At 34.8% G+C, this 7,992-nt stretch overlaps 1 long non-coding RNA gene and 1 other non-coding gene across 2 annotated transcripts; both read left to right on the top strand.

Annotated features, from left to right (window-relative positions):
• Positions 1-1,409: 1,409 nt before the first annotated feature.
• Positions 1,410-4,668, top strand: LOC140745244 (uncharacterized). Its single transcript, XR_012102639.1, has 4 exons — positions 1,410-1,450; positions 3,451-3,489; positions 3,899-4,006; positions 4,574-4,668. It is a non-coding gene; the product is annotated as an uncharacterized LOC140745244 (long non-coding RNA).
• TRNAV-CAC (transfer RNA valine (anticodon CAC)) lies at positions 2,216-2,288 on the top strand. The gene has a single exon. It is a non-coding gene; the product is annotated as a tRNA-Val (tRNA).
• Positions 4,669-7,992: the final 3,324 nt, after the last annotated feature.

Raw genomic sequence — 7,992 nt, 5'->3', positions numbered from 1 at the left:
ATCCCTTGCTTAGCCTTTTAGGAGGTGAATTTTAGAGATGGTAGAAACTTCTGTAATTCGACTCTGGTGTGACTATGTGGTTCTATTTCAACCAACCTTCAAACCAGAACAACTACAGTACCACAGTTTACTATTCCGAGGTATTCCAGCTTAGGCCTCAGAGGTAGCGACGCATCTGTGGCCGACCTCACGTGGGAATATGGTCTCTTCTGGGGTTAATTACATATGTCTATGGGCAGCAGCCACTAAACATCAGTTGGATTACAAGCTCAATGAATGCATGAAAGGTTCTACCAAAAAATACTGAATTATAAAACAAAACTCATAAAACGAAATAACCCGCATTGAGTTAAATGTTCATAATAGTGAAAGAAGCACATTATTTATATACTAATTAAACTTCACTAGAGTTATATGGCATAATTACATCACAAAAGAAGCGCATTATACGCCAGTGAACCATTCTTTAATTAATAAATAAGCAAACCTAACGAGGTACGCACAGGGGAAAGGCACAAAACGAGTGTGCTTAACCAATTTACTAGTCAAAGCTCGCCTTTGAAATGCTGTATAAACCCGACCAGGCTTTGTTCGAAGTGTGGAGTGTTGAGTGGGTATTGTTGTGGAGTTAGGGTTCTGTGGTATAATTATAATACGTAACAAACATTATATTATTATGATTGTATTAGGATTACACAAGAAGCGATAGGGACACAGATATATAAAATAGACAGAAACAGAGATACATATAAATATACCAACAGTAAAAATAAGAGATGATCTAATTATAACATTACTAGCTGACCCGGCAAACGATGTGTTGCCATATAAATAAAAAAAAATGTTAAGGGTGAAAAACCCTTATCACTTAGGGGTATGAAAAATAAAAGTAGCTGATTCTCAGACCTACGGAATATGCATATAAAATTTGGTGAAAATCGGTAAAGCCGTTTCGGAGGAGTACGATTACTAACATAGTGACACGAGAAATTATTATATAAGACTAAGGAGAATCTCGAATCAATGTTATTAAATATGTTGTATACGTGCGTGTTATATATTGGCCTAAACCAACATTATATAACTTGTGCGCTTATTACAAGTAAAATAAATAAAAAAGTAAATAGAAACGACCCGCATCATACAGTGGTAATTATATTGGTCTAACACGCAAAGAGTTCCGGCTTCGGTCCCCGGTCAGGCAGACAATAATATTATTATAAATTCGGTGTCATATATATCGATTTTATATTATTGTTCTGGGTGTGGGTGTTTTTGTGTACTTGTCTTTGTTTGTATGACATTCTAGTTTTGAAGTGTTTCTACATCGCATCAGTATTTAACTAAAAAACCTACAGAACCATTCAGATTGTAAAATGCGTTTGTTCTTACCTATCGCATTGATTTTCAGGCATCAAGAGTATAGAATACCAACAAGCGTTGCGTAAAGGTATATTTTAGTTCAGTAACTATTATCGAAGATCGTAGAATCCTTTGTGGTTCGACTCCGGCGGCACCACCGCCACATCTATTTCTATTAACAGCATTGTTAGGCGCTGCTATGTTCCGTTTTGAAGGTTGTGGTAAGGGAGACAGACTTTTCCGAGGCGTCCCAGCTTAGTCCTCAGGGGTAGCGGCGCATCTGTGTCGAGCTCAGGTAGGAATATCCGATCCTATCTGGGTTTGATTACAAATGTCGGCATGGGCGGCAGTAGCCACTAACCATCAAGTGGATTGCATGCTCGTCTGCTACTCCTATATTATAAAAAAAAAAACAAATAATAATAATGTATTTGAATGATGGTAATACGGGATACTTTTCCGAGGCGTTCCAGCTTAGTCCTCAGGAGTAGCGGCGCATCTGTGGCCGACCTCAGGTAGGAATCTAATTATCTGGGGTTCATTACACATGATTATGGGCGACAGTAGTCACTTATCATCTGGTGGACTGTATGCTCATCTGCTACGTACTCCTATATTATAAAAAAAATGCCCAAAACCTTCCCCTCTCAGGTCCTAACAGTTACAAAATGATTGACTAAAATGTTGAATGACGAATTACAAAGGGCATAACATTTATAAATCAAATGTATCACCTACAATAGACCTAATATGGTGCGACCAGGAAGACAATATTGTACTATTGCATTAAAATGAATATTTGTGGACGTTGGCTGATTTTCATATGACCGTACTTTTGAAGCCTACGAAATAAGTTTCCGTAGTGTAGTGGTTATCACGTGTGCCTCACACGCACAAGGTCCCCGGTTCGATCCCGGGCGGAAACAATGGTATAAACTGTAAGATTCTTTTTTAGGGAAGAAGTATAATTTTGCATTGTTTTATATTTTTCTTTTAATTTGGAGTTTTAATAGTAGAAAAATATTATCATTTTAAGTATATTTGTAAAATTTTGATCGAGCACATTTTCCTGTCCTATTTTTACAGAATTTGTGATGTTTCATATAATGGGAAATATTTAATAAAATATTTATTTATATAAGTATTATTATTATAGCATTTTTTTTTTCGAATTCTACTGAACAAAATAAAACTTTACTAACTAATATGATTGTTGAAAACATACTACAATGTTTGTCTCTATGTTTTTTTTTTTTTATTTTTATCATCATCATCAACCCATTACTGTCCCATTGCTGGGCACGGGTCTCCTCTCAGAATGAGAAGGATTTGGCCATAGTCCACCGCGCTGGCCAAGTGCGTATTGGTAGACTTCACATTCCTTTGAGATTTTTTTTTTATATATCTCTCAGGTCTCCTCACGATGTTTTCATTCACCGTTTTAACAGTGATAATTAATTTCTAATACGCACATAAATTTGAAAAATCAGAGGTGCGTGCCTGGGATTTGAACCTCGGACCCCTCGATCGAGAGGCCTTTATTTTTATACTATAGAAGTCAACGAGCAAACAGTCCACATGATGGTAAGTGACCACTGCCGCCTTCCGTTATAATCTCAGGTAGGATTAAAACCCTATCTGTCATAATTATTAGATCTAATTCTATTCTACATAGAGTAGTTTATACATGTCCATTGGCAGTGGCCACTCACTGTTTAGTGAACTGCAAGTCTTTTATTTATTTATTTTATTTATTTATTAATTCATTTTTTCAGACAACAAGGTCCATATTTACGCACCTCTAATTTTCCAGTGATGTGCGTATTAGAAGTTAATTATCACTTGCTTAAACGGTGAAGGAAAACATCTTGAGGAAACCTGCATACCTGAGAATTATAAAATAAAACGTTTTCAAAGGTAATTTGAAGTCTACCAATACCGACTTGGCCAGCGCGGTGGACTATGGCGTAATCCTTCTCACTATGAGAGGAGACCTGTGCCCAGCATTGAGCCAGTAATGGGTTGATGGTAATGTCACCGTTACACCCATTTCTACTGCAATAGTATTTGGGTTTTTGTTTGTTTCAGGCAACAAGAGTACACAATACAAACCAGAGTTGCGTAAAGGTTTGTAGTAACTTTTTATAATTTAGGGTAGGTCCTTTTTTTAATATATAGGAGTTTGACTATCCACAATAACTTTTTAATTATTTAATTGTGTTTCGTTATGTCAAAAAACCTACAATCGATTATTTTTAAATAGGCCGACGCATCTGTGGCCGACCTCAGGTAGGAATATCTAATCCTATCTGGGGTTGATTACAGATGTCCATGGGCGGCAGTATCCACTTACCATCAGGTGGACTGCATGCTCGTCTGCTACTCTTATATTATAAAAAAAACCTACTCTTGAGATTTGTTTTCTATCTCTCACACGTGCAGGTTTCCTCGCGATCTTTTCCTTCACGTTTAAGGAAGTGATCATTAATTTCTAAGTGAAATAGTAATATTAAATCTGGATATAAACGTATCACAGGACCAACAGAACCCGATTGGCTTACCGACTTCAAGACCTACGTTCGGCAGCTGATATCTACACAAGGGAGGGACAACATTGATTCACGATTGCGTTCTGTTGTTAAGTGTAAGTGTAGCCGTACAGTACCCTTACCATGAGTTTTCAAAACATCCCACAATTTTACGTTACATTTACTCAATCCATTATTCTGTTCCGTTCGCTTCAGTACACTGAGTAAACGTAACAATAAGTAAGCGCTCAAGTCGTTTTGTCTGCCTCACATGTTCGCAAAAAAGAGAGACAAAACATAAAGCGGCATTTTATCAATTTAGACATTTAATGTTACGTTACTGACACTATAGTTCTGATACAATCCGCTAGGGGCGCTGGTTGGAATTTGTATGGGCAAATACGCTAACAAATACCAAAACAGTCATATTTGTCTAAACGTAAAAACGTCATGGTAAGGGTACTGACCTTAATAGCTATACGTACTTTACATATATAGCCTCAATACATATATATGTAAAGTACGGATAATTTTATCATCGACAAATAATCGATTGTTATTTCAGAATTTCAGTTGGATAGTATGCCCTTTGCATTTTCCCTACTATCTTAATAAGGGATCGTTTTAAGGTCAAAGTAGGTACTATAAATATTGGAAATAATAATATTTTTATCATTTTGCAGCCATACAGAGAAACAATAACGTTATAATCAACGATGTGGATGGTAATTATAACTTTTAATATTATGCTTATTAATAGTAAAAAAAATATTATAATTACATTTTATTTTTTTACAAGAGCAATTTAAATACAATACACAACTTGTATTACGGGTCGAATAACGTGAAATATATATAGGTATAAAAATATATAAAAATGAACAATTTTTTCAGTAAATCATAAAGGTAAGCACTTACCTAAGAGTTAATTTCTATTAATTACAATACATTTGCTAAATATTTGTAAACATTACTTATATCATTCTTTTTGTTTTTTTTTTTTTATATTTCTTAATTAACATTATTTATTATTGTTACAATTTTGCTTTGAAAGGTGAAGTGTTCGTCGATTATACTTTACGAAGTAAGAAAAATAAAGGTAAACATGCTCACACGTTTCTGTAAATTTTGGAAATCTTATAACAATTAGGTATTAACATTGACTCTATTTTGTTAAATCTTCGATATTCGTTTATCTTCTGTTAAACAAACACAAACGAATGAGGTTTACGTTATGCTCTCAAAAATAAATGTGAAATGGTAAATTATTAAATACTTACACATTTTTTCAGAACGAAAGAAGAAAACTGAGAAAACTAAGAAACGCACCCATCAAAACACTGTCGAACCTTCGAGTTATAGTGACTAATATATTTATAAAAAAAAAAACTATATATTTATCATTTAAAAGAAGCTAATAAAATAAAAGTTTGAACCTCGATTTAAGAAAGTTTCAGTAGGCTATTACTGCTTTAAAATTAAATTGACATACCTAATCTTACTTAATTAAAGTTCATTTCGATTGGCGCACTAGACAATTATAGTAATGTAAAATGAAGCGAAGAAATAAAATATATTTGAGCAAGGTTCTAGTGGGTTCTTCCCACGGGATCTTGCATCGGGAATCGCGAGAAGAGTCTCTATAAATAGGTAACTAGTGTTGTGAGGTAGGTCGCTTATTATTTGACGGTGGTAGAACACTTTGTGGTTTGATTCCGAAGGCATCATCGCACATTTATTTCTACCTAATAATATAAGTGCAATGTTAAGCGCTGTTGAGTTCAACTTGAAGGGTCTGGTTAGCACATAATTATCCGAGGCGATGCGACTTAGGGGTAGGAAAGCATCAGTAGCTAACCTCTAGTAGGATAGTGACTCAATCCAAATAAAAATGATTATGCAAGTCAAGACACATTTTATAAACTGTTAAAAGTTGGCAACCTTTAAACAGTTAAAAAAAATATCACTTAACCTCCTTAAATGTCTCTTTCAAATGATGAATGTTTGCCGACATCAGTGCTACGTATAGACCCGTAGAATCGTGGAAATTCACCTTTAAAATTAGCCTCGAATTCAGTTCACCAAAAAGTATTCCAAATCCTTTTCATTCAATTCTAAAAGCGTTGTCTTAACTAGAAGCACTTTGTAGTAAAAGTCATTCAAAAATAATGTAATATGCAAAGTTGCCCGTCATCTGGTTTTCAAGACGCTAGAGTGTCTACACAAATAATTAAGGGTCGTCGAAAATGGAATGAAAAAATTTAACGGCCCACAAAGCTTTAGTCAAAAACAATTGTAAAAACGGGCCAAGTTATGCTAAAAAATTAAAGTAGCAATATCAGTCAACAATACTTTTATTATTTAGTAGTTACTGCAGTCAAAGATATCAATTGTGAACTGCAAATACACATTGGTGCTTCAAGAAATTGAATTAAAATGCTTTGTGTCTCTGCATGATAAGTAAGTATGTCGGTATAAAATATTTCTCACAAACAATTCGCAATTCGCAACAATCCTACTATTAGTTACACTACAATGTTAAAAGTTAATAACAAACAAAAATCCTATTTAGTAAATAAATTTTTTTATTTGCAGTAAATAGTAATATAGCTCAAAGTTATATCAATATTGTAAAACAATCGAAAACAATGCCAAAATAACCTGTAGCTGACAATCATAAAACGAAGTCAAGTGGCATGTAACACACACAAAAACAACAACAAATACTCTTTATTTGCACACCACAATACAAGGAACACATAACATAATATTAGAGACGGTATACAAAAAGGCGGTCTTATCGCTATACAAAAAGGCACATATAAAACCACCTTGTAAACATAACCAAACATTGTCTTGATATCCGACGACTTGGCCCCGAGCACTACCGAGCGCCAAGGGACTGTGTTAACAATTCCAGTTGGAGGTGTTACGTTACGCAGATTACAAGAATGTACACCGGAATAAATTCACATCTCCACCATTCTGCTTATTTAATTTTCTTTCCGCTCCCCGAGTTTTGCGGTTGTGAAAAAATTGCGTAATTTCATACGAATTTCAGCGGAAAAGCGTATTCTGTTTAGTTTTGTTTTAAACGAGGTGCAAATATTGTCAATTAAGGCGTAATGGAGTTGTTCTGTTCGTTAGACTTGGCTTACACTTTTACTTTTTTGGTATTGTATTTGTTTGTTTTTTAATTTTTGGATGCAGTATTTTTACGAGACGAAAAATTATTTAGTCAAATTTTTGCCTGATAACTGTTTTAAGCGCCGCTGTGTTTTGATTTGAAGGTTGTGGTAAGGGATACTTTTCTGAGGTATTCTACCTCCTCAGGGATAGCAGCTCATCTGTGGCCGACCTTGTATAGGAATGTTATTTGGGGTTGATTATAGATGTGAGCAGCAGTAGCCATTTACCATCAGGTGGATTACATGCTTGATTGCGACTACTATATTATAAAAAAGGTAGAAATCGATTTCTCGTACATTTCCCTAGTGGTAGCGGCTTAAGCGACCGCTTAGCAGATTAAGCGACTAGACTAGCCCAAGCAACTATCGCTCATGCCATAGTAACCAATAAGCAGTCATCCTCAAACGTAAAACAACAAACGATTCCATAAAAAATCCATGTAAATGCATTTCCATATAAAACGGTTTACAACCTTTTCATTCTAAGAAATAACTTTTTACGTTCCTAAATAAAATACGCGTTCAAACCCACGTAAAAACCCGTGTAAACAACTTTATGTGGGCGTGTATTATAAATGGAGAAAGGAACCTGCTTTTAACCAAGATCGTACGTTTCGTACTTTGGCAATTAAATTAATTATGTATATTAAACTTTTCTCATGTACTCGTATATAAGGTGAATTTTTCAAAGCGGCCTTCAGGGCCAAATCCGAAACTAGGTATCAAGGATCAGCGAGAAATGATGAAAGGACTTACGGGGCCGACTTTGATAAAAACTAAAACTGCGTCATATTTTTGCAGATTTGGCTCTGAAAGCCCATTTGAAACATTCACCCTGTATAATTATACAGAAGTACAAAACGTTTTGTATATACATTTTTTTTAATATATTTATACATAACAATAAGGCAGAC

Source organism: Epargyreus clarus, unplaced genomic scaffold (assembly GCF_041222505.1).
Source record: "Epargyreus clarus isolate Ecla_fem2 unplaced genomic scaffold, WU_Ecla_fem_2.2 ptg000002l, whole genome shotgun sequence".
In the NCBI taxonomy this organism is placed as follows: Eukaryota; Metazoa; Arthropoda; class Insecta; order Lepidoptera; family Hesperiidae; genus Epargyreus; species Epargyreus clarus.
The sequence above is the reverse complement of the archived record's forward strand: the minus strand, read 5'-3'. Positions and strand labels throughout refer to the sequence as shown.